We start from the raw sequence: 9,308 nt of genomic DNA, 5'->3' as shown, positions 1-9,308 counted from the left end.
GGTGCTGGCCAGGGAGTGAAGGGCCTGACATAGAGCACCTATTGTTGGGGCAAGTGGGCAGGGACCAGATGACCTGGGGCTTCGTGACCTGTGGTGAGGAATTTGGACATCTTCCGTAGGCCCTGAGAAGTTTGGGAAGGTTTAAAGCTAGCAAGTGATATCTGACTTGCCTTTTATGAAGATGGCTTTGGCCCCATGAGGGGCTAAATTGTGGGGAGGGCAGGGGTGGGAGCAGGAGAGCAGCTGTGCAGGAGCCAGGGCAAGAAAGGAAGGTAGCATGGGGTGAAGCGTGGGGAGGGGGAAGGAGGTGGGCTTCAGAGGAGCTGTGGGCAGTGCGGATGGATGAGAAGTTGGGGCACGGGGGTGGGGAGCAGAGATCACCTAGAGGGGGGTCCGGAGCATCTAGCTAGAGGTGCTGTTTGTGGAGACTAAGGGGTTGGGGAGGGAGGAGCTGGGGAAACAGGAGGGTGCTGGGCTGCTGGGACTTGGTGGGGGGGGTACCTGAGCTGGAGACCAGTAGCTTTGGGGAGCACTCAGGGGACTCTGTTCAAAGCCGAGGGCCTGGTGATATACAGCAGAGAGCAGCATAGAAACGAGAGGGCCTAGCAGGGGACGGAGGGCCCTTTTCTCCTTGAGAGAACAGAACTGATGGGATCAGCAAGGAGTGGGCTGTGGCTTGGGAGACCTAAGAGCTAGTGACGCTGAGAGGAGATGTCACCCATTTTTGTTTTTGTTTTTTTTTTTTAATTGTGGTAAAATATACATAAGATTGACTGTCATAGCCATTTGTAAGCGCCCCGTCTAGTGGCATGAAGCACATTCCCGTTGCTGTATAACTGTCACCACCATCCGTCCCCCAACTTCCTGGGCCGATTGTCTGCTTATTTGTGGCTTTTGAGTCCCTTCACGTCGGGGGGCTGCTGTGTGTGGGGGCTGCCGAGCACGGGGCCCAGGGTGAGAAGGGCTGGGCGTCAGGGTGAGTGAGGGCTGGTGCTAGGGCCTGGGTGAGGCCCACGGGGCACTGCTTAAGGTTGGCCTTGGGGAGGGCAGTGGACACAGACAGGGACGATTCCAGAAGCTGCCCCTTTGGGGCGGCAGGGCCACAAGTTGGGGCTCGCACGCCTCCATGCTGGGCTTGCTGCTCTTCAACTCTGGCTTTTGTTTCTTTCCCCTGTCGTTTCTTCTGGTTCCACTTCGTGGATCATTTTAGCAACTGCCGGGGTTGATAGGACGACTTCTGGTTATGGAACTTGAGAGCGCTGGGTAACTCCTTGCTGTGGGGTGATGTAGGAACAGGAATAGCTCACCTAATCCTGAGACGTTCACTGGCGTGAGCCAAGTCATGGGTCGCTGTTGCTCTTTACGGATGCCTAGAGGGGAGCGCCCTGCCCAAGGTGTCACCCTGCCGGGAGCCTCGTCCCTCAACCCCTGCCCTGTGCTGTCTCGAGACCTTTCGGAAAGATGAGGGTGGGGTCCTAGGAGAGTGGTTTGGGGTTTTCTAGAGTTATTTACGTGCTTGTGTTTCTCCCACCGTGTCAGCTTGCCGCAGGAAGCATTTGCAGCTTTGGGGTGCCCCGGCCTTGAGAGTCACACTGTGTCCTTCCACCATCTGCTGGCTGGACCAGACCAGACATCTCCCGAGCCTCCCAGCTGCTCCAGGGCCACAGAGTCCCTGCCATTTGATTCGGCGATGCCCCCACACCAACCACCATGTCTGTGACCCCCAGCAGTGCGTCACTTTTCCTCTGGATGTATCAGATATTTTTGAGCTTACTACATTCATGTGGTTCAAAATGCAAAAGATACAAAAGGCTTTATGGTGAAAAGTTCCTTCCCGAGTCTCCTAGGCCCCCAGACCTCTTCTCAGAGGCCACCAGTATCTCCAGTGTCTTGAGGAATCCAAGAGATGTGTTTATGGGGTGTGTGCTGTGTGTGTGTGTGCGTGCGCGCACGCGTGTACACACACACTCACACACGCACGCATGCACCCCTACAGGCATACGGGCAGAGGACGATAGAGTAACACATGTCTATTTACTTAACCATCCCTTTCCGGAAGGGAATTTGGGTGGCTTGCAGTGTCGTGCTGTCACAGGCAGTGCGGCAGTGGACAGACAACCTTGTCACACGTGGGGTCCGTCAGGGGTGAATATGAAGAATTCCAGCCGTATCGCTTTAGTGCAGATACTGATGCTAGGCCGATAGCAGATCTGAAGCAGGCTTTCCCGAAATCACTGGCATTCTTCAGATGAGTGATTCAGACCCTTGTCGTCCCATTCCAGAAAGGCCTTCAGAGCCATGGGACTCTTCCAGCTGGAAACCCCTGGAGGAAGCAGGTGGGGGAATGCTGAGAGCTAACACTGACCACACCTTTGCGCCAGGAAGTACTAAATAAGTGCTCCGCGAAGTTGACAGACTCCCCACGTCCTCAGGGAAAGGGCAGCAGCATGGGGGTCAGGGACTTCCTATTGTCATCCCGTGAATAGATGTGCACTGGAGGTACAGCGGGCCTGGGGCTCATGGTAAGTGGTGGTCTTGGGATGAGGTCATCTCCTCTGGTAGCTCACCCCAGGAGATGCAAAAGCAAGAAGGGAACTTTGGGTAACTGGCAGGCAGCCCCACTGCCCCCTTCCTCCTGTGTCACAGCCCGTGCCTCCCAGATGGGCCAGGCATTGGGTGGCGGCAGACTCGATCCCTCCTTTCCCTCCTTTGGGGATCAAAGCTGACTAGTTTGGGGAGTACTGCCCCTGTACCTGCCTGTGAAGACCCAACGTTCCCCTACACTGAGCTTTACCCGCCTTGTGAACGCTGGGCCCTCTGCAGCCTTCACCAAACAGGCCAACCCTGACCCAGCTAGCGAGTGGCGGGACCGGGTTTGATGTGAGGACCAGGAGCCTCACCTTTTTTACATTTGTGTTCTAAGACTTAATCTTTTCTTAGACTTCATTTTGCAGGACCGTTTTAGACCTACAGAAGAATGGAGAAGTACACTTAGGATGGAGCTCCCATATACCCCATGCCCAGTTTTCCCTCTTATGAGCGTCTTGGTAGTGGGATTCATTCGTTAACAATGAATGAACCAATATTGATACCATGAATGTGAAAGCCCATAGTTACTCAGATTTCCTTAACTTCTATCCCAGTTTTAGTATCTTTTTTCTGTTCTAGGATCCCATGTAACATTTGTGTTGTCTCAACATTTGCGTAGACCCAAATGGAGCTGTCATGCCTCCTTAGGCCCCTCTTGCTTGTGGCCATCTTTGATGACCTTGAGAGTTTTGAAGAATACTAGGCAGATCTGTTAGCGATTGTCCTTCCATTGGGATTTGTCTGTCTCATTCTTAGACCAGGGTTACGTGTAATTCAGAGGAAGAGTTCAGAGGTAAAGTGGCATTTGACCACATGGTTTCTAGGGTCCATACTGTCCACTGGATGGATCGCTGTTGATCTAACCTTCATCACGTGGCTTGACTGCCTACTGCTTACCAGATGTCTCCACTGTTAAGTTCCTCTCCCTTTCCGTACTGGCCTCTCCAAACGGAAGTCAGTCACTCCGTGCTGCCCGTACGTGAGGAGCCTGGGGCATATGTTCCACCTCCTTGAGGGCAAAGTACCAACGTTAATTAGAAATAAATTCTTCTGCAAGGGAGATGTTTCTCTTTTCTCTATTAACTTAATCATTTTCTTTTCATCAGTATGGACTCGTGGGCATCTGTTTTACATTTTGGGTTATAGAATCCAGTCCTACTTGATTTATTTTGTTGTTCACGTTATTCTAGCTTTGGCATTTGGGACCTCTTGAAGTTGGCTCCTGGGTCCTTTGACTTCCATCATTAGGTGGTGGGGGTTTTTGTTTGTGTTTTTATTTCTAGTATTGTATTCTGTGTCTCCTGGCATTGTAGATACTCCAGGCTCATCTGTATACATCCTAGAGTTCTAGAGTCCCCCATTTCTCCAAGGAGCTCCAGCTTCTTTTTATTTAGAATGGTAACTGAGAATCAAAACCCAGATCTAGGCACGAGATGTGCCAACTGCCACTGGGGCAACACCTCCTTTTTGTTTTATTATTTTTTAAGATTTTATTTATTTATTTGACAGAAAGAGATCACAAGTAGGCAGAGAGGCGGGCAGAAAGAGAGGAGGAAGCAGGCTCCCTGCTGAGCAGAGAGCCTGAAGCAGGGCTCCATCCCAGGACCCTGGGATCATGACCTGAGCCGAAGGCAGAGGCTTTAACACACTGAGCGACCCAAGTGCCCCAGCACCTCCTTTTTAAAAAATGCAATCTTACTATGGAACCCCATTACATAAAGCATGTTCAAAATAGGAAAGCCAGAATGTATTAGTGCACTTCTCTGTGTTTATTTGGGGTCAATTCATGCAACCCATAAAAAAATTCCAAGGTCCAAAAAGACATAAACAACAAGACTGTTTTGTGCCCAGGAGACTGGCAAAACATTTAATGTTTTCTCCAGTATTGGGGAAGACTTGGGGTGATGGGAGTGTGGTACCCTGCTCTGGGAGGGGCAGTTGGTATCAACCATTTTGCAAAATAATTTGGTAGGTTGGAGTATAATTGAAGATGTGACGCTCCCCAGCCTAGCCATTACCGATCTGGGGAAACTTAACGTGTGCATACAGAGACATGTCTGTAGGAGTGTTCGTAGGATTGCTGCTCGTGATAGCATTAACTTGGAAGCCACCCAGATGTCCCTCTACTGGAGAGTGGACGCGACAGGGCCTAGTTGTTGCAATTACCTAACTTGAAACAGATCACCTCAAAACTGACCGGCTCGAATCAGTAGTTATTACCTCTTACAGTTCTGGGGGTTGACTGGGCTCAGTTAGACTGCGTCACTTGGGGGCTCTCTCGTGTGGTTGCAGCAAGATATTGGCTGGGGCCAGTGTCCTCTTGAAAGCTTCCCCAGTCGTTTGGTGGTTATCAAGCCCGGCATTTAGCTCAGGCCTCACCTTGGGCTGTCAGCCAGAATGCCTACATACGGCTTCTCCACGCCGCCTGGGCTTCCTTGCAACACCGTGGCTGGGTTCCAACAGTGCACTGCTCAAGAGAGCCAGGGAAGACACTATTGCCTATTCTAGGCTATTGTTGGAAGTCACGTTGCTTCACTTCTGCCCAGATGCAAGGGGAAGGGACCCTAGACCCTGCCTCTCAAAGACAGGAGTGTCATTGTCTCCGGGGAGGAAGAGCATGGGGGACGAAAGATGGATTTGTGGCTATTTGGGCAAATTACCCGTCAATATTGGACATGCTGTACCATGTACCATGTGGTATGTTAGACATCAATGAAAATGAACTAGCACTGCATGTATCAATATGAGTAAAGCAAAAACATTCAGTGCACAAAGCAAATCGCAGAAGAAAGTGTGTAGTTTTAAAATACACAAGCTATTTACCACTTAAATATTTATTAAGAATTTCATCACTTTGGGGCTCCTGGGTGGCTCAGTGGGATAAGGCCTCTGCCTTCGGCTTGGGTCGTGGTCCCAGGGTCCTGGGATCAAGCCCCGCATTGGGCTCTCTGCTTGGCGGGAGCCTGCTTCCTCCTCTCTATCTGCCTGCCTCTTTGTCTACTTGTGATCTCTCTCTGTCAAATAATTAAATAGAATCCTAAAAAAAAATAAAAAAAAAAAAGAATTTCATCACTTTACTTTTTAAAATGTAGTCTATGTCTGAAATGTACAGGGATGGTACACTCCAAATGTGGGATAAGGGTTCCTCTGGGCTGGGGGGTGGAGGTGTGTTGGAGAGGGCATGAAGAGATTCCACAGACTAGGAATGGAGGGGGGTGCACAACTCTTGATCACCGGGTTGTGAGTTTGAACCCCACGCTGGGTGCAGAGGTTACTTAAAAATAAAATCTTAAAAAACAACAACAACAGTATAGGCATGGTTTTAAAAGCTGGGCAATGGACATGAAGGTGTTCATTGTATTATTCCTTGTGCTTTTTTGGTATCTCTTAACAATTAAAAACAATTCTCTTCTACTCTGGGTCATCCAGTCCTTTCCAGAGGCAATTGGTGTCACTTGGGGTGTATGTGTCTTTCCAGCAATATTCATTTACAAACATAACTATATTTTCCCACTCAGATGGTAACATATATGGTAGTTTTGTGCTTTGTTTTTTTGCCTTAATATATCCCGGAGATCATTTTTTTATCAGTACTTAATGATCTTCTTTTAAAAAAGCATATTGGGGCACCTGGGTGGCTCAGTCGTTAAGCAGCTGCCTTTGGCTCAGGTCATGGTCCCAAGGTCCTGGGATCGAGCCCCGCAACGAGCTCCTTGCTCGGCAGGAAGCCTTCTTATCCCTTTCCCACTCCCTCTGCTGTTCCCTCTCTCACTGTGTCTCTCTTTGTCAAATCAATAAATAAAATCTTAAAAAAAAAAAAAAGCAGGGCGCCTGGGCGGCTCAGTGGGTTAAGCCGCTGCCTTCGGCTCAGGTCATGATCTCAGGGTCCTGGGATCGACTCCTGCATGGGGCTCTCTGCTCAGCGGGGAGCCTCTCAATCTCTCTCTCTCTCTCTCTGCCTGCCTCTCCATCTACTTGTGATCTCTGTCAAAAAATAAATAAAATCTTTAAAAAAAATAAAAAAATAAAAAATAAAAAAAAAGCACATAGACACACAAACTTTATTGAGATATAATTCAGTGGCTTTTAGTTATTCACAGAGTTGTGCGTCTATCACTAGACTTTAGGATTTTTTCTTTTTTTTTTTTTTAAAGATTTTATTTATTTATTTGACAGAGAGAAATCACAAGTAGATGGAGAGGCAGGCAGAGAGAGAGAGGGAAGCAGGCTTCCTGCTGAGCAGAGAGCCCGATGCGGGCCTCGATCCCAGGACCCTGAGATCATGACCTGAGCCGAAGGCAGCGGCTTAACCCACTGAGCCACCCAGGCGCCCTAGGATTTTTTTCATTACCCCAGAGAGAAACCCCCTCCCCCTGAACCGTCATTCCCCAAGTCCTCCCATAGAGTCTGCCCCCCATTCCAAGCCCTGGGCAACCACGAACCTGTCTCTATAGATTTTGCCTTTTCTAGACATGTCATATGGATGGAGTCATACAGTACGTGGCCTGTGTCTGGGTCCTTTCACTTAGCAGTTTTTGAGTTTTGTCTATGTTATACCATAGATCTTCCATAGTACTTTGTTTTTACAAAATTGTTAAATAATGTTGCAGTGTACGGATTTTTTACATTTTGTTTATCAAGATGATGGACATGTAGGTAGTTCCCATTTTTTGGCCATTATGAATAAGCATTGCTCTGAACACCCATGTACAGGTGATTGTATGGACATGTTTTCAGTTTTCTTGGGTCTATACCTTGGAGTTGAATTGTTGGGCTGTACGTTGATTTTATTTTAACGCTTCAAGGAACTGCTGGACTGTGTTCCAAAGGGCTTTGCCACTGTCCATTTCCACCGGCGGTGTACAAGGGTTCTAATTTCTCCACACACTCACCCCCGCATTGTCTTTTTGATTGTGGCCATCCTAGTGGATGTGAAATGACATAATTTTCTTATGGCTTTGATTCTCATTTCCCCGGTGGCCAGTGACGTTAAATGCCTTTTAATAAAAGTGCTTCTTCGAAAGAGCTTCCTTTTCAAGTAGCTGCCTGGTGTCCCCTTGTGTGGATGTATCTTAGGTACGGAACCAATCTCACTGGGGAACCTAGTGGTTTCCAGATCCTTCTATCACAGACAGTTCCTCTTGCATCCACAACATTTTGCTTATGCGTGGACATATCTGTAGGGCAGATACCTAGGAGTTAAATTACAGGGGGGAAGGGAAATGTTTTATAAGTTTGAATTTATGTTACAAGTAAATATTGAGAATACTCAGATTTATATGAAGAATATTCTAATTTTTCCACCCAGTTAACAGCTAGCAGGTGCAGTCACCTCGGAATCAGCAGCCTCTTGATTTCTGGATTTTATTTTGATTAAACCTTGCATAATTCAAGATTGGCTTTGGCATAGACTTGACTAACAAGTTGAGGCAGGGGTTCAGAGCCCATAAACCTACATTCGTTGTTCCAGAGCTTTTCCCTAAAGCTTCCTTTTTTGCCCCCTCACATTTAGTGCTGTGCTTCCTCCGAAATGACCAGTATAGGGTCATATATATCGTTGCCACTGTTTGGCCTTCTTGATGGTCTTTTTGTTGTTAAAATGCCATGACTCTGGCTGTGTGGTCTTGGGTGGGTTACTCAGCCTCTCTGTGCTTGTTTCTTCTACAATAAAATGGGAGTAATAGTAGTATCTACTTCATAGGATGATTGGGAAGGGCTTCACAATGCCTGGTACAGCGTTGTCATCTCATTTTATCCCTGAAATTGATAATTTGCAGGGAGGATCTTTAGCTCCAACACTTAACTCTTTCATGACATTCTTATGGGCTACAAAAAAGAACTTTCTGTCCACACAAGGGGACACAAGGCAGCTACTTGAAAAGGAAGCTCTTTTGAAGAAGCACTTTTATTAAAAGGCATTTAATGTCCCTGGCCACCGGGGAAATGAGAATCAAAGCCATACGAAAATTATGTCATTTCACATCCACTAGGATGGCTACAATCAAAAAGACAATGCGGGGGGGGGGAGTGTGTGGAGAAATTAGAACCCTCGTACACCGCCGGTGTTTATTTTAATATAAATGTAAACTTCAGGCGCCTGGTGACTCCCTCAGTTAGGCTTCCTACTCCTGGTTCTGACTCAGGTGGTGACCTCAGGGTTGTGAGATCCAGCCTTGCATTAGGCTTTGCCCTGGGGGTGGAGCCTGCTTGGGATTCTCCCTCTCCCTCTGCCTGACGCACCCCCCCTGTGCAAAGAGTATAATTGTAAACTAGAAAAGTTGCAAGAATGGTACAAGGGGTTTCTCACATCTGAGATCATGACCTGAACCAAAATAAGAGTCTGACGCTCAACTGGCTGAGGCACCCCTGATTTCTGTGTATTATTCAGTCCGTACTTCAATTTCTTCAGTTCTCACAATAGTGTTCCTGATGGCCATTCTCTGCTCCCCCCCAACTCCCGGCTCACAGTCCAATTCTGGATCGTGCTTTACATTCAGGTGTCACATCAGTTTCTTTATTCGCAGTGAACGTTTAAGTAACCGGCCCTTGCCCGGGGTGGGTTCCAGCCGGAGTACCGGCGGGGATGACCCGCTCACGTGGTGCCATCTTGTGGCAAGATCAGGAATAGTTTATAAACCATTCCGCTGAGTGGCTGTGAAAGGATTCCCTTCGTAAGGACCTAAAAAAAACCTAGGTGGTATTCATATTATCTCAATTTT

Source organism: Neovison vison, chromosome 7 (assembly GCF_020171115.1).
Source record: "Neovison vison isolate M4711 chromosome 7, ASM_NN_V1, whole genome shotgun sequence".
NCBI lineage: Eukaryota > Metazoa > Chordata > Mammalia > Carnivora > Mustelidae > Neogale > Neogale vison.
The sequence above is the reverse complement of the archived record's forward strand: the minus strand, read 5'-3'. Positions refer to the sequence as shown.